General features: G+C 36.6%; 1 protein-coding gene and 1 pseudogene across 1 annotated transcript in view; both read right to left on the reverse strand.

Moving 5' to 3' along the window:
- Positions 1-18,743, reverse strand: part of CAMK4 (calcium/calmodulin dependent protein kinase IV) — a 229,664-nt gene that overhangs the window by 86,042 nt on the left and 124,879 nt on the right.
- On the reverse strand, positions 5,473-7,426 carry LOC110223739 (actin-related protein 2/3 complex subunit 5 pseudogene; annotated as a pseudogene).

Raw genomic sequence — 18,743 nt, forward strand, 5'->3', positions numbered from 1 at the left:
TTCCATTAGCACCTTAGCTGACTTCATTCTTTGTCCTTTATATTGCTACTCATTGTTCTTAGATATGAGGTTTCAGTTTCCTAATTTTGTTCTTAACTAAGTCCCTCAGTGGATGCCAGAGAGTTAACCAGGTAGTATTAGCATGGCCCACAATGTTAAAAAAAAAAAACTTTTCACTACAATCTGGGTACAAAGTTAAGTTCTGTTTATAGAAAAAGGAGGAAGTAAAACAATACAAAATTAAACATATCTGATGTTAGCCTTGCTCTCTGTACATAAGAAATATTCTAGGAGGGCAGAGCCAAGATAGTAGAGTAAAAGTGGTGATTTGCTTGAGCTCTCCCCCAAACACCTCCAAATACCTGTAAAAATGACTCTAAAATTCTAGAGCAGCAGAACCCACAAAAAGACAGAATAATACAAATTTACAGCCCAAGACAACCTGGACGGTTGATTGGAAAGGTCTATTGTGCTAGGCTGGGAGAGGAACACAGTTCCTTGTGGGCACACAGGCAAAGACCAGGCCTCAGTGAACCTGGAGCAGGCCTTACGGGATGGAATCACAGGCAGCTGTGCTGGTTTCTAGACTTCTTAACCCACAAATGCCAAAGACAATTTAGAAGGTCAGTAGGAAAGGTCTGTTGGACCTGGGTGAGAGAGAAGCTTGGTTCCAGCCCCAGTCCCAGTGTGGCCCCATGTAAGGTAAACTGAGGAGATTCTCCCCAGCCCCTGAGAAGATCCTCCCCAGCCCCAGGGTGTAACTGCCTCATGACCTGACATAAAGATAAATTGGAGTTATGCATGGCCGAGTGTACCAAGGAGACTGGAACATTAAGTAACAAACAAACAATGTTACCCTGGAAAGCAATTCATCTCAAGGAACATTTTTCTTGAGAAAAGAGGGTAACTGTCAAGGAACTGATCACTTCTTGGAGATTCACACAACAAACAGGTATTCCCCAGCCTTTGTTAGAATGTGTACCTGTCCTGGACCTGAGCTCACCAAGGATATGTACACAAAACAAAATATCAAGATTGTTTTCCCTGGTTTACGTAGATATAAAAGGGGTCATTTGGAAGGGGATTTTTGGAGTACTTTGATGTCAGCAATAGGGACATCAAATCTCTGTTGATCAGAAGTGGATCATGTGCATGGCTTTTGTTGAGTCAGAGCAGGACGCTGCCCCATTACCCCCTTGACAAGACCTCTTGGCTGTTCTTCAGTCTCCCCGGTCCAGAAGGTATATTTGAGCTTGCCTGGTCAGTGAGTGTGTATCCTTTCTTTTCTTATTCCCCCTTTTTTTAGTTTGATTATTACTTATTGTATTGAATGTTATTCTCATCTTCGTGTGTGTTTTGCCTTAATCATTGTTAATCATTGTAAAATAAATGTGATAATTTGTTAAGTTTACCCTGAGTACATGTCGTTATATCTTGCAATCTAAACCTAAATTGAAATTACTGCGCAGTCTGTAATCCTTTCGGTTATATCCCAGGGGTGGTGGCTGCTTCCTGAGCTGTCGGCCTACAGACTGAGGTAGAATTGACTGGCTGATCAGAGGGGGATTGCAGGGATCTCTTTGCTGGTGGTGAGGCAGGATTCTCTTGCTTTTACCCATGGTTGGATCTGGGTCACAGTTCTGGGTGGTGATCCTGAGGCAAGGAGGAGTGCTGATGTGGTGGAACTTATAATGGAATCCTCCTCACAGTTCCAAGGCAGAAACGAGTGCTTGTTGTCACTCACAGACCAGAGAATAGGCCAGGAAAGGAGTAAACACCTTGTCCTTGATCATATCACCTTGGAAGAAGTGAAAATATACAAGTCCCTAGAAGTATCTCTGAAAACAGCTATACAAAATCCCTGAAGCTTGGAACATTATATTCTCCACACTGGAAGCAGACCCCTATCTTAACAAAGAGTTTATAACTCAAATAATTGGCTGAGATCATGAAAAACTGTGCAAAAAGAGTCAGACCATAGAAAGCTTCTTTGGTGACAAAGAAGATCAAAACATACAACCAGAAGAAGGCAACAAAGTCAAAACTCCTACATCCAAAGCTTCTAAGAAAAATATGAATCAGTCCCAGGCCATGGAAGAGCTCAAAAAGATTTTGAGAAGCAAGTAAGTGAAATTGAGGAAAAACTGGGAAGAGAAATGAGAGTGATGCAAGAAAATCATGAAAAATAAGTCAACAGCTTGCTAAAGGAGACCCTAAAAAATACTTAAGAAAATAACACCTTAAAAATAGACTGACCCAAATGAGAAAAGAAGTCCAAAAAGTCAATGAGGAGAAGAATGCTTTAAAAAGCAGAATTGGCCAAATGGAAAAGGAAGTCCAAAAGATTACTGAAGAAAATACTTCCTTAAAAATTAGAATACAGCAATTGGAAGACAGTGACTTTATGAGAAATCAAGACACTGTAAAACAAATCCAAAAGAATGAAAAATTAGAAAACAATGTGAAATATCTCGTTGGAAAAACAACTGACCAGGAAAATAGATCCAGGAGAAATAATTTAAAAATTATTGGACTATCTGAAAGCCGTGATCAAAGAAAGAGCCTAGACATCATCTTTCAAAATATTATCAAGGAAAACTACCCTGATATTCTAGAACCAGAAGGCAAAATAGAAATGGAAAGAATCTACCAATCACCTCCTGAAAGAGATCCCCAAAGGAAAACCCCTAGGAATATTATAGCCAAATCTCAGAGTTCCCAGGTCAAGGAGAAAATATTGCAAGCATCCAGAAAGAAACATTTCAAGTATTGTGGAAACACAATCAGGATAACACAGGATTTAGCACCTTCTATATTAAGGGACCACAGAGCTTGGAATATGCTATTCCAGAGGGCAAAGGAAGTAGGATTACAGCCAAGAATCACCTACCCAGAAAAACTGAGTATAATCCTTCAGGGGAAAAAATGGTTATTCAGTGAAATAGAGGACTTTCAAGTATTCTTGATGAAAAGATCAGAGTTGAATAGAAAATTTGACTTTCAAATACAAGACTCAATCGAAGTATGAAGAGGTAAACAGGAAAGAGAAATCATAAGGGACTTATTAAGGTTGAACTCTTTACATTCCTGAGTGGAAAGATGATATTTGTAATTCATGAGACCTTTGTCAGTATTAGAGTAGTTGGGGAGAAAAAAAATTGTATGGATAGATAGATAGATAGGTAGGTAGATAGACAGAGGACACAGGGTGAGTTGAAGATGAATGGGTGATATCTGGAGAATAAAATTAAGGAGTGAGAGAGTATTATACTAGTAGAAGGAGAATGGGAGAGGTAGAATGGGGTAAATTAACTCATAAAACAGACAAGAAAAGGCTTTTAGAGTAAAGGGGAACTGGGGGAAGGTGAGAGGGAATGAATGAATCTTATTCTCATCGGATTTGGCTTAAAGAAGGAATAACATACACACTCAATTGGGTATGGAAATCTATCTTACCCTACAGGAAAATAGGGAGAAGGGGATAAGAGAGCCAGGGAGGTGGGGCTGATAGAGGTGAGGGCAGATTGGAGGAGGATGAGGAGATATGAGGAGGGCAGGGTCAAAAGAGAGAATAGAATAAACAAGGGGTGGGATATGATGAAGGGAAATACAGTTAGTTTTCCACAATATGACTACTATGGAAGTGTTTTGCATGACTACACATGTATAACCTGTATCAAATTGCTTGCCTCCTCAATGAGGGTGGGTGGGGAGGAAGGAAGGGAGAAAATTTGGAACCCAAAGTTTAAAAAACAAATGTTAAACGTTGTTTTCACATGCAACTGGGAAATAAGATATATAGGCAATGGGGCATAGAAATCTAACCTGCTCTACAAGAAAACAGAAGGGGAAGAGGATAAGAGAAGGGAGGGGAGGATAGAAGGGAAGGTAGATTAGGGGAAGGGGTATTCAGAATGCATGCCATCTTGGGGTGGGAAGAGGGACAAGATGGGGAGAAAATTTGGAACTCAAAATCTTGTGGAAGTGAATGTTGAAAATTAAAAACAAATAAATTAATACAGAGCAAAAAAAATATTCTATACTCATGTTTATCAGTGTTAAAAAAATTCTCCAGATATGAATCTATTTCCCTGTTTTGTTACTTAAGGGTTTCTATACCATATTTAGAATTATAAACAAGGCTATCATTGATATGCCTTTGAAAAATAAAATATTTTATAAAACTTATAGTTTTCAAAATGTTTGTTGCATTTTACATTTCTAGTGCCCCCTTTAATTCTGATTTGATTTATATTTTTTGTTTAAAAACAACATCAACATAAAAGGGTTGATATGGATAGAAGGCCAGTTGGAATCAGAAGCCCCGACTAACAGATACTAATTGTATAGCTATGAAGAAGGTCATTTGAACTCTCAGGTCCCCTCTAAGATTCTTAGTTGTAGATGAATTTCTAAGCTGTAAGGATTGATGTTTCTACACCAGACAATCCTTATACTAATGATATAATGAGCCTGGACCAAAAATACGAATAGACCACTTTAATGCCTGTGGAGTCATAGGTAGCTTTTATTTTTTATAAGAAAGTTACATTTTTCTAGTGCAAAAAACAAAGCAAGAAAGACTTAAATTTTATGTTGAAGAATATATCACCCATTGGAATTCAGTGTCTCAGAAAAAGTGGCTGAGTGGACCTTTTTAGAGCTTCAGAGATATCTATAGCAAGATACAGAGCAAGTAGGGGACAGAAAAATTGAACAATTCATACACAAGAGACAGTCTAGACCAAATGATAGTCTAAAGTAGAGAAGGAAGGAAACACCATCCTACTAGGAAATGCCTTGAGATTATCACCTGCTTCCAATATATATTGGTTTTCTTGATTCTTTTAAAAAATATTCAACAATGATAATTTACCTTCAGAATATTATTTTAAAGAAAAAGCAAGTTTCAAAAACAGCAAAAATTTCCTGAAATTCTGTACCAGTTTTCATAGAAGTTACTAATATGTGACCTGGTATTGGATGTAAATATTAGGCACAGGCTGGTTTCCCTCCTGTTCATATTTATTCAGATGGTCCTAGGATTTTTGTTCTAAAGCACCTATCATTTTTGAAAGAATCAATTTGGTTTATCTAATTTTTTTCTATGTGGCCATTTCTCTCTATAGTGTACATATATATGTGTATATATATGTGTGTGTGTGTGTGTGTGTGTGTGTGTGTACATATATGTATATATATAAATATAGTTGTATATACATAGGCATGTGTATATATAATATATGTGTGTATATGTATTTGTGTGTATATATACTATATATATATATACACACACACATACACACACACACATATATATATATATATATAAAATCACTAAAATGGTTTTTGGGAGCATCAAATATACCTGTTAAAACTTTTATATTGTATTTTAATTCATATCAATTTATTTTATTAATTCATATTTTTAAAACCATTAAAACTGTTAAAACTTTTATATTACCCCAATTTTTAACTAAAGGAAAACTGATAAGCTTTTTTTCTTCTTCATATATGTGAAAAAGAAGGCATGAAAGCAAAGCTGAAACACACAGATACTACCCACAGAGAAACAGTGGTATTTGGCTGTTGTGATCTTTATACCAGCAATTTTACACATGGCAGATGTCCACTTCTTGCTGAACTAAACCATTTCCTTGGCAATTAAGATATGAATGATGGACTCCACTCCTTCAGCATCAAGTACCATTTCATGCCACTGCAATAACACAGCACTGCTGTTTTCAGAGGGACTTTCAAAGCCTTTATAAACATATTTTGTTAGAGGAGCCACATGTCAAGAGACTAAACTGCTTTTTCAATAATCTGAGCTTTAAAAGAGATGAGTGCCTTCCAGATAATGCTGTCTGCTCCATCCTTAACCACCTGACCCCTGATGTTGATCGTAGGATTTTTCAGAGCTGCTTGTAATATCATTCTAGTTGGGTCCAGTGTAGCCCTTGCCCTCATTCTTTTCGTCGATGAAATTGTCCTCTTCATATTTATCCACATCCACCTTCCAGAACCAGGCCATCAACACCTTGTGCTGTGACATTCCCAAGCCAAACTAGATTGGAATAACCACTCCCTCCCATCTTCCTGCTGTTGTCATTTGTGTAGTCATCATTGTTACTGTTGTCAAACAGTGGCCCTGCCACCTCTGTGGTGTAATGCCTTACCCCAGATGCCCACCTGTCCTGACCTCTGGCTCTGCTTCTAGCTCCTCTGGATTTCTAAACATCATTTAAGGTATACTGGGGTAGAAAAATGACCAATGACCTATTCTTTTCCCATCCCCTGACTCACTCTCTTCTTTGAAATAGGAAATGATTCATTTTATTTTCACTTGGACGTGCACCACATTGCTTCCATAGAAATTCCACTTTTTGAATCTCATTGTATCTACAAATTTTTTTTCTTTCATAAAACAAAAAGCTTGATAAGGAGCAACTCAGAAAAGGAATGGAAAAAAAGAGAGGTTCAAAGGTAAACTAATAAGGGGGAAAGGAGCCGTAGTAGGGAAGGAGAAAGTGAAGTAGGAAAGAACAAACATGGGGTGGAGAGTGTATTTCTGTCTTAGCGTAGTCCCCTATGGTGGTGAAAGGTGGACAGCAGCAAGCTACCAAGTACTAGTCCCATTCACTAATCAGGGAACAGAACTTAAGGCAGGGGTGGGGAATCTGTGGCCTCAAGGCCTCATGTGGCCCTAGTCTAGGCCCTCAAGTGTGGCACCTTGACTGAATCCAAACTTCACGGAACAAATCCCCTTAATAAAAGAATTTGTATATCTCCCCTTAAATAAAAGGATTTCTTCCATGAAGTGTGCATTCAGTCAAAGGGCCATACTTCAGGGCCTAGATGGCCACACGTGGACTCAAGGCTGCAGGTTTCCCAGCCCTGGATTAGTGGTAGGGGAGGGCCCCTCCCATGGGGCAGAATCCTCTCTGACAGCACAATAATTGACACTGTACTGGGAATGAGGCATGATGGAAAAGAGTAATCTACAGAGAAAACTCTACAAGTCAATGACAGAAAATGCCTAGAGGGGAGAGTCAGGAATGGGTAGGTTGGAAGCTTTGATTGCCTGAAGAATACAGAGAAGAGAGAGACCAGATAATTTATAGGGTCATGAATCAGAGACTAAAGGTCTCAAATAAAAAGAAAGAGAAGATGGATAATCAAGAGTGAGAGAAATTCTTTTTTTGGAAAGGGGTGCAAAAAAATTTTTTTTAAACTAATGAACATGACTAAGTGAAGGGGAGGAGATGAAGGAAGAATCCACTTCACTAACAGAGGAAAAAAGGAGAAGAAATATGTAACTAGATAAAAGCAGGAAAGGAAAAGGAACTAATAAACAAAAACCTAAATGGAAAGGAGTAATAAATGAAAAGAGGGAATCAGAGGTGAAGGAAAAAAAGCCAGTGAAAACAGGGCCACCTTAAAAAAAAAAGATTAAAGTAACCGAAGGAAGATAATACTGTGTTCACAGCAGAAGAGGGGGAGATTATAACTTTAAAAAATTAATTTTAAAAACAGATGGAGGAAAATATAAATTTAACTCATAACTTTAAATGTGAATAGATTAAACAGTCCAATAAGATAAAAAAGAGTGACATATTGAGTAAGAAAACAAGGCCCTACAATCTGTTGTTTACAAGTAACATTAAAAAAAAAGCCTACTCAATATAAAAGTGAGGGGATGGAAAAAAGTGTATTATACATTAAATGTATCCCAAAAAGAAGGATATGCAATAATGACTAAGCAAAACAAACATTACTGTGATGCTTGTGATGAATACAGAGAAGCATAGAAAGAGTTGTATCAACTGAAGCATAGAGAGGTAAGGAAAGCCAGGAAAACAATATACACAGCAGCAATGGAAAGAACAGCACACCAAAAAAATCAAAGGAACTCTAACAAAATTATAAAGATCGAGTGGGACTTGAGTGAAGATATATGAGAAGCCACCCCCAACCTGCCCCTTTGTAGAAGTGGGAGGTCCACAGGTGTCACACTTTGCATGTTTTCAGACTTTTTCAATGTATTGATCAGTTGTGCCTTTTTCTCCTCTCCAAAAAATGCTATTTGTTTTATGGTGTGGTTCTCTGGGAGGGGGAGGGAAAAGGATATATGGGATATTATAGTGATGTAAGAAACAGAAAATGTTAATAAAAATTTATACTAAAAAAGAGGAAATAGCTATAAGAGATATATATATATATATATGTGTATGTATGTTATGTATTACTCTAATCATGTCATAAAAGTGGGGGGAGGGAGGGAAGGAGAAAAGCATGACCCCAAGGAGTATTTTATTGACCAATAAAAGGTTAGAAAGACAAGTCACATCCAACCCTTCCCAGGACAGCCAACCAAGGGGCTCTTAAAGTCAACCATACTTACCATCCACTCACTGGACACTCAGTACTCCTTTACTTTTCCCCCTCCCACTACTATGTAAGCTCCCAAAATCTTCCTTTTTAATAGATATTGAGCATTGGCCCTTCAAGGCAACATAACATAACCATACCAGTTACCCATATGTGTAGTGTAAACTACACAGGTGCCATTGGGAATTCTTTCCCTCACAGAATTCCCACATTATGTCATACTGCTACAGCATAATTAACCATATCAATAGGAAAATAAGCAAAAATCATATGATTATCTCAATAAATGCAGAAAAACTTTTGACAAAATGAAACACATTTCTATTAAAAACACTAGAAATCATAGTAATGAATGGAGCTTTCCTTAAAATAAGTAACATCTATCTAAAAACCAACAGTAGGCATTATCTGTGATTGGGATAAGTCTTTCCAATAGTGAAAGCAAAGGTGAAGCAAGGATGCCTGTTATCACCACTCATATTTAATAGTATATTAGAAATGCTAGTTAATAACAATAAAACAAGAAGAAATTGAAGAAATTAGAATAGGCAATGAGGAAACAAAACTCACTCTTGTAGATAATATGATGGTATACTTAGAGAATTCTAGAGAATCAACTAAAAAAACAGATGAAATGATTAACATCTCCAGCAAAGTTGCAGGATGTAAAATAAATGCACATAAATCATTAGCATTTCTATATATTACCAACAAAATCCAGCAGGAAGAGATAGAAATAACTGCAGACAATATAAAGTGCTTGAAAGTCTACTTGTCAATACAAACCCAGGAACTATATAAGCACAATTACAAAATACTTTTCACACAAATAAAGTCAGATCTAAACAAGTGGAGAAATATTCATTGCTTATGGGTAGGCTGAGCCAATATGATAAAAATGACAATTCTACCTAAAGTAATTTACTTATTCAGTGCCATATCAATTAAATTACAAAAAATATATATCTTATTGAGCTAGAAATAATAAAATTCATCTGGAAGAACAAAAAGTGAAGAATATCAAGTGAATCAATTTTAAAAAATGAAGGTAGGTGGCTTGGCAGTACGAGATCTCAAACTTCATTGCAAAGCAGTAATCATTAAAACAATCTAGTACTGGCTAAGAAATGAATGGTAGATCAGTGGCGTAGATACCATATGACCGTAGCAATTTAGTGTTTGACAAACCCAAAGATATAAGATTTTGGTATAAGAAATCACTGACAAAAATTGTTGGGAAAATTGGAAAGCAGTTTGGCAGAAACTAGATATAGACCAATATTTCATACTGTATACTGAGATAAGGTCAAAATGGGTACAGGACATAGACATAAAGGTTGATGGTATACACAAATTAGGAGAGTATGGAATATGTTCCATGTCAGATTTGTGGAGAAGGGAAGAATTTATGACCAAGAAGAGATCAAGAGCTTTGCAGGTTGTAAAATGGGTAATTTTGACTATATCAAATTAAAAAGGTTTTGCAGAAACAAACCAATGCAGTCAGGATTAGAAGGAAAGCAAGAAAATGGGAAAAATTTTACAGCAAGCTTCTCTGATAAAGCCTCATTTCTCAAATATAGAGAAAATTAAGTAAAATTTATAAGAATACAAGTCATTTCCCAATTGATAAACAGTCAAAATATATTAACAGGCAGTTTTCAAACAAAGAAATCAACACTATCTATAACCATATTGAAAGTGCTCTTAATCACTATTGCTTAGAGAAATGCAAATTTAAAAAAAACTCTAAGGTGTTGGCTAATCAGATTGGCTAATGTGACAGAAAAGGAAAATGACAAATGTTGAAAGAGATGTGGAAAAATTGGGATATTAACGCATTGTTGGTAGAGTTGTGAGCTGAGAACAGCTCTTGGTTGTGTTGGTTGTGGTGGTGGGGTGGGGAGGAAGAAAATTCAAAAGTGCTGGATGTATGTTGTCAAGTGAGCAAGTGATATCACTACCCTAATTTTAGAAATGAGGAAACCGCGGCTTGAAAGAAGCTAAGTGACTTCCTCAGGGTTGTGGTGCCAGTGTCTGAGGCAGGATCTGAACTCATATCTTTCTGTCTCCAAGTATAGCCCTCTATTTCCTAGTTCCTTCCTCTTTTGGAAAGAATACATTAGACCAGAGGTGTCAAATTTGAGACCCAAAGGGGGCCTGCTAAGCTCCTGAGAGCTGGTTGAACCATATCAAAAAGTAATTAAGAAACACTTAATAAAATAAATTAAAAAATACAATAGAAAATAGGTGTTCATTTGTGGTTTTCTAAGTCAATATGTAGCTAGCAATTGGATTTTGACATCAATTCCACTAGACAGTAACCTCTGTGAGGACAGGAATTATATCTTAATGATTTTTGTCTCCACAGCAACAAGCGTAATGTCATGACTGTGACAGAAAGATAATCCTTATGTTTTATATAAAGAAATGAATGGTCAGATTTCTCTTCCTGTTAGAAATAGAATCTGCATAGCTGTCTTTGGGTTTGGTTAGTAGACTCCTAAGAAGCCTATATACAAATCCTCTCTTTGCCTTTTCTCTGTCAGACAGAAGATTAAATAAAACTCATTTTTATCCATGTCTAACATCTATCTTACAAGAACATTAGTAAGGCAACAGTCACTTAGGTGGTAGGTCATACTACATCCATCCCAATTTATGAGTGTCTGGAACCAAAAAACAAGGTATTCCATCAACCACCTGCAGCTTACACACTTTTAATGTTAAGGGTTCCTTCACCTGAGAAATCCAGCATGGTAAGAAAACTTATCAAAATGAAGAGCCATTAGAACAAACACCTGTTTATATTTCCCCAAGAATTAAGGAACCTTGGAAAGTTAAGCAGTGGATTATAGAAAGAAAAAGTAGAGGCTTCCAAAGAAATGGGCAGCTAAGTGGTGCAGTGCACAGAGAGTCAGCCCTGTAGTCAGGACAACCTAAGATCAAACCCAGCCCCAGATACTTAGTTATGTGACACTAGGTAAGCCACCCAAACTTATTTGCCTCAGCAAAAAAAAGGTTCTTAGGGGCAGCTAGGTGACGCAGTGAATAGAGCACTGGCCCTGAAGTCAGGAGGACCTGAGTTCAAATCCAGCCTCAGACCAAACACTTGACACTTAATAACTGTGTGACCCTGGGCAAGTCACTTACCTCCCAGTTGCCTAAAAAAAAAAAGGTTCTTAAAAAACAACATTGCTGTTACTGTATGCAATGGTTCTGCTCATTTTGCTCTTCATTATTTCATGCAAGTCTTTCCTTGTTTTTCTAAGATCATTAAGCTCATCATTTCTTATAGCATACTAGTATTCCATCACAATCATATACCACAACTTTTTCAGCCATTCTTATCTGATTGGGTCTTGAGGCTTTTGACAAATGAAAGGTTCTATCTGATTAGCAGAAATAGTTCAGTTTCCCCTTCATTAGCACATTCTTTCCCCCAGGGAAAATTTCAAGGTGGTACATACAACTTCTTTCTAAAAAGGTTTCGAAAGACTACGAGGTGAATTATTGGCGGGAGGTGGTAGGAGAAGGGTAGCAGGGGTGTATTCCTTTTTTAAAACATAGACGAGGTAAAGTTATCTCTTATAGTCATAGTGAATGAGAATTCACTTGGAATAAAGGATATTCTTTAGCTGTCTTGACAATAATATAAGTTCCTGGAAGAAGAATTAAGGGGAGTTTTCATCTAATTACAACAGAAAGAGGTAGTAGATGCCTCTAAAGGGGCCAAAATTTGGTATCTAGATGGGCTTCTTGGGGAGAAGGCTTTGGCTGATGCATTGGGGAAAACTGGTTTTTGTTGATTTATAGCACAGGGTGAATCACAGCATTACCTCAAATCTGGTGTAGATTACACGCAAACAGCCTATGACCACTTAGATACCTTGCTACAAATGACCTGGATCTGTGATGGAACCCAATGATGCTGTTGGAGCTACTATCATCTGAGCCATGAATCTGACATTCCTGCTTCTACTCCTTCTCATTATAGTTGTTTCTATATCAGGAAATCTCCTGTGAACTGCTTCCGACACTACTACTACTTTGCAGAGTTACTTTTAAAAGAACCTTTTGTATTATTTTATTCTTTGATTACTTGTATCAGGTTCCTCCACCAGTGCTGTTTATGAGTTATTTTAAGACTATTTTCATGGTGGAAGGTCTCCTAGAAAATTTACCAAAGATTGGTAAATAGTTGAAGTGTTAACTTGTCTTTTAAAGGAATGAAAAGGCCATTTAGCTTTCTTATTTCCTAAGGAATAAAAGGCCTAGCCTATGATGAGCTGGTGTTACAGATTTTAGCAAAATTCCCATCACCCTTCTGACTTACTGTGTCCCAGTTGCTATGGTAAATATGGAGGTAGAGGGGAGTAGTGTTTTACCTGAGTCAGCATTATTTGGTTTTTTTGTTTGTTTTTTTTATTTTTACTTTAAGAATTGTCTCAGGGCAGCTAGGTGGCACAGTGGATAGAGCACCTGCCCTGGAGTTAGGAGGACTTGAGTTTAAATGTGACCTCAGACACAAAACATTCACTAGCTGTATGACCCTGGGCAAGTCACTTAACCCCATTGCCTAGCCAAAAAAAAAAAAAAAAGAATCGTCTCCTTTTAAATTATTCTAAGTAAAGCTGTTTTTACTGCATTTTACGGCTCACAAGTGTCTCATTGCATTCTTTTTTTGTTCAATTTTTTACAGTTTTATTTTTAATTTATGGAATAAAACAAGCATTTCCATAACATGGTACGATAAAAAAAGACAATTGCACATGAAACCGCAAATCGACCATGCACAACTTGCTATTCCTTTCAAATATACAATAAAATTATTATGTAAATTTCTTCTCTTTCTTTCCTCTCCCCTCCCCACCACTGTAGAGATGGCTATTATTAGACACAAACAGATATATATACATAAAATTATTCTATACATGTGTCTATTTATCAGTTCTTTCTCTGGATGCAGATAGCATCTTTCTTCACATGTCTTTTATAATTCATTTGGGTATTTATAATAGTCAAAATAACTTATTCACTCAAAGTCATTCTTAAAACAATATTGCTGTTGTTATATGCAATGTTGACTTGTTTCTGCCAATTTCACTCTTCATTATTTCATTCAAGTCTTTCCATGTTTTTCTAAAATCACTGAGCTCATCGTTTCTTATAGCACAGTAGTATGCCACCACAATCATATAACACAACTTGTTCACTTTTCCCCAAATGATGGGCGTCCCTCCAATTTCCAGTTCTTTGCCATAACAAAGAGAGCTGCTGTAATCATTTTAGAACACAGAGGTTCTTTTATCTTTTTCCCTAATTGTCTTAGAAAATAGATAAGTAGTGGTATTTCTGGGTCAAAGAGTATAGGTATTTTAATAATTCTTTGGACATAATTCAAGATTGCTCTCCAAAATGGTTGGATCAGTTCACAATTCCACCCACAATGAATTAGTGTTCCAATTTTTCCACATCCCCTCCAACATTTATCACATTCCCCTTCAATCATTTTAGCTAATCGGGTAGTTTTAAAATGATATCTCAAGGTTGTTTTTATTTGCATGTCTCTAATCAAAAATGATTTAGAGTATTTTTTCATATGACTGTAAACTGTTTTGATTTCTTCTTCAGAAAACTGTCGTTCATATCCTTTGACCATTTATCAATTAGAGAATGATTCATATTGTTACAGATTTGACAAAGCTTTTTATTTTCAATATGAGACCTTTATCTAATAAACTGTCCATAGAAACTTTTTTCCAAATTTTCTGCTTTCCTTCTAATCTTGGCTATGTTTATTTTATTTGTACAAGACAATTTTAATTTAATGTAATCGAAATTATCCATTTTACACCTAACTTTGCTCTCTATTTCTTGATTATTCATTAATTGTTCGCCTATCCATCAGTGTCATAGCATTCTAACCCTGATGCTAAATCACTGGACAGGCCAGAGTCAGACCTGGTCCAAAATGCAGGGTTCAACAGGACATGAACACTGGCCTTTCTGGCTCCAAAGCCAACATTCTGTCTACTATATGACACTGTCTCTTTGTTAGTGACAAATGAACCCCAAATCTATGAAAAAAATTAATTTACATGGTTCTGGCTAAATTCAGTACAAGTTATATGGTCCTTACTCTACAAAGATTTTATAAATAAGACAATATATAATACAAATGATAGTCATTGATGAAAAGATAGGAGGAAAACCTAACATTCCTTTAGTATAAAGTTCAAAGGTAGAGGAATTGGGTAAGGGTGAATTTTAAGAAAATTATAATGCCAAGGCATTCTTTTAAAAATAAGGGAAAGGCTCTGGGGAAGGGAAAAAACATTTACATAGTGCCTCCTACGGGCCAGGCACTGTGCCAAGTGCTTTTTGTTGTTGTTGTTTTACAATTATTATTTTATTTGATTCTTACAATAACTTTTTGAGGTAGTAATAATAATAATAATGATAGTTAATATTTATAAAGCATGTACTATGTTCCAGGTACTTGTGCTAATCACTTTAAAAATATTTTATCATTTGATCTTTACAACAATCCTGGGAGGTAGGTGCTATTATTATTCTCATTTTACAGTAGAGGAAACTGTGGCAAACAAAGCTAAGTGACTTGTCCAGGGTCCCAAACTGACCCGAGGTCAGATTTAACTCGGGTCTTCCTGACTTCAAGGCCAGTCTCTCTTCAGCAAAGAGCAGCCACAATGTGGTTAGATGTGTGATTCCAAGTCATATCTTTCATTTTTACTTGAAATTCCTAAAATAAGAAGAAGAAAAAAGGCTTTTCCATCTCTGGTGTCTTTTGTTTCTTGTCTTTTTCTGAGGCTGAACTTGTCCTCTGTCTCTGTCTCTATCTGACTGCAGCCCTCTGTGTATACCCAAGTGCAGGGGTACAGACATGGCAGATAAAATATAAGGCTATTTTGTATTGTAAGATGTCTGGCTTCTTTAAATTGTTAAGAATCCCTTAAACATAGCTTTGAATGATCCACATAACCTCTATCCAAATTATAATCTTCTCTTTTCAATCATCAATATGTATATGCTTCAGCACCTTTAGGAAAACCCTTGAAAAGTGGCTATTGCGGTAAGTAATTTATTAATGAGATAATGCCAGTGCATTTCAGAGGAAGTAAAGCAGATAAATTTTTAATTCTCCTAAGTCTGTGAATTGTCCAGGAAATAAGTGTCTTTCAGAAAACCAAAGTCCATAAAAGCTTTACAGTTTATAAAGCACCTTCCAGGTAGGTAGTACAAGTGACTTGCCACAGTTTTACAGATTAGGCAACTCAGAGAGGTCAAGTGATTTGTCCGATTGCACAAATATGAAACAGCAGCGGCTAGGATTCAAGCCCATGTCTTTTCTATGGTCAGAGTTCTTTCCACTGTATAGGAGCTAGAGCTACAGAATGGCTAAAACATAACAAGTGATTTCTGTGTCTGGGCCAACTTTGCTCTATGGTAAAGGAAACAAGATGTTAAAGCAACTCAGAATAAATGTCACTTCCTCACCAAGGACAGGCAGTTCATGCCTTTTGAATATGTGGGTCAATTCACTCCACTGGGTCCCTGGCCACTGCTGCCTGCAGGAATAACAGATGCTGCCATGCTAGGATGAAGTCCAATTCCTGTTCTCCCACTGACACCTTGGGAGCCTTGCCTGGACCCTCATCCAAAAATCTTTCCTTTATCTCCTATCTTAGAGCTAGGCAAATGGGGTGGGGTGGAAAGAGAGGTGGCGAGCAAGTGAATATGATGTGTTCCTAGCATCTACAATAGGAATCTGGAACGAATTTTCCCACAGAAACATAATCAAAAATACATTTAGATTAAATTGACTTTTGCTGGCCTATGAATCTAGCACTCAAATATAACATTGTTTCTATGAGGAAATGAATTTCAAATTCTAAATAACAAAAATATATCCCAAAATCAACCCATATTCTGTAATACTGGTTATACTATGCTATGACAAACTGCCTGTATTTAGTTTAGTGTGGCAATAGAAAGAGTATTAGAACCTGAGTCAAAGGACCTGAGGTTTGAATCTCATCTCTGCTGCTTGTTAGATATGTGATCTTGGATAAGTCACCTCATCTCCCCGGCTTTCAGTTTTCCCATCTCTAAAAAGAAGAGAATTGAACTTGAATATCTCTAAAATCCTTTAGGGCAGAAGTTGTATCGTTCTTCCTTGTACACTTCCTGTCACATACAGCAAATGTTGGTTCATATGAATTATGACTGGATAGAAAACATCCTAGAGCAAAAAAAAAAAGATGCAGGGTAGAGCTAGCAGTGACACAATCTCTCATTCTCCTCATTGTATATGTTCTTGAAGATAAAAGTCACAAATTATGCCTTCTGATTTCTACATATATGGTCTGTGAAAATTCTGCTGTCATACCATGACCTTTCAAACTGCATTTTAGTCTGGCTACGATATTTTGTAACTAGAAAAATCTGAGCTAAGACTACCTAAACACAAGCTTCTTGACAGAAACTAGAACCACTGCTGTGGACAAGACTGGATAGGGAGTCTGTCTAGGTCCTAGAATGGCAGGAAGTTCACCTGCAAGGGTAATAGAGAGGGAAACATAAATGAGAAGTACAAATGAAGAAGCAAAAGAGAAGTCTGAGCCTTTTGCTAGGATTTAATCCTTACATCATGAATGAGTGAATACAGTTATGACAGGTCAGTACTAGAGTTGGATTCAGAGGACATAGATTTGACTCTTACCTCTGCCACTTTTCTGTCTATGTGACCCTGAGCAAATTACTTAATTTCTTTGGATCTTGGTTTCCTCATCTGTAAAACAAAAGGATTAGGCTAAAGCACCTATAAGGTGATCTAAACTCCAAATCTCTGATTCTGATTCTGAGGAAGACAACAGGTCAGTTTACCAATTTGCCAGGCTTTGGTCAAGGAACCAATGAACCAGAATCAGAAGGCAGTCTGAAAAGTAAGAGCAGTGGAAAAGAGGGAGTGAGTTATAATGGAAAAAACAACAACAACAACAAGCATGCTGGATTTGAAAGGATATGGGTTTAAATCCCACCTCTGACATCAATTACATGATATGGGCCTCAGTTTACTACTTTATAAAACGGAGATCATAATACTTACAATACCTACCTCACAAGTCTATTGGGGGAATCAAATGAGATAATTCATGTTGAGTGCTCTGTAGACTAAAGTGCTATAAATATGAACTATCATCATTAGGTTTTATTGAGTGTCTGCTTTTTCATCCTACTACATCCAAAGACTGACACTTACAGAAAGCAAAGACCATGTTGTATAACTTTGTGTCTGCCATAATCTCTCATGTAATAGCCTAATAATGCTATGGAAATGTAAGCTGTGATTGTTATTAATATAATTTAGTAACTATAAAACAAGCAAACACACTTTTGGCTTATAATGGCTCATAGAGGAATTCTGTTCAGAAAGACTACTAATCACCACTTTAGCAGCAAAACACAAAACAAAATGAAATCATCTGGTTACGTACTCTATAATATTAGACTCTTCATAATTATAGAAACATAGAGGGCTAGTGTTCAGTATCTTAGAGATGCTCAAGTTCAATTTTCTTCTTTTTACATGATGGGGAAAGTAAAAGCTAGGGAGATGAGGTGATTTATCCAAGGTCACACAGCTAATGAACAGCAGAGATAAAATTCAAACGCCAGTCTTTTGACTGCTCTTTCCATTACCATGTTAAACTAAATTACAAACAAGTTGTTTGTCATGGCTTAGCAAGACTGCTGTTATGAAATATGGCAGTTTTGGCTGATAATTTGATTATTCAATTACTATTAAGCCACAACAATATGTCAACAACTGACCCTTCACAATGGGGGCCATATAAATATGGGAGATGCTCTTATTGATAACTATTGAGTTGCTTATTCCTATGTATTCATTCTATAGTTGCTAATTAAAAGTATTGAAGGGCAGGCCTTTCAGTTTAGTTATGCAGCATTCAGATTAATGTACTTGGTCACTGCACATGCTAAAACAAAGTTACAAATATTCTGAAATAATTTTAATTTCTCTTCTCTGCATTATGTGTGTAAAATTACTGATTGGCTTAATTGCCAACATCTGCTAATCTAAATGCAGTTTTTTTTTAAAAATCAGTATTTACTGTTATCCAAATCTCCATTTTAGAAAGGAAGACCACCCAGAATACAAACATGTTAAGCATATATTTAAGACTTTTCCTTGGGGGAAAAAAGAGATGTGTTCCAATCTGTGATTCCTGATATTCTGCCATATTTGGTGTGTTGCTATGTTACTTTTATTTCTGTGGAGAAAAACTTCCTTGAAAAAAAATGAA

This window comes from Phascolarctos cinereus, unplaced genomic scaffold (genome assembly GCF_003287225.1).
Source record: "Phascolarctos cinereus isolate Bilbo 61053 unplaced genomic scaffold, phaCin_HiC Scaffold_4;HRSCAF=312, whole genome shotgun sequence".
NCBI classification, from domain to species: Eukaryota; Metazoa; Chordata; class Mammalia; order Diprotodontia; family Phascolarctidae; genus Phascolarctos; species Phascolarctos cinereus.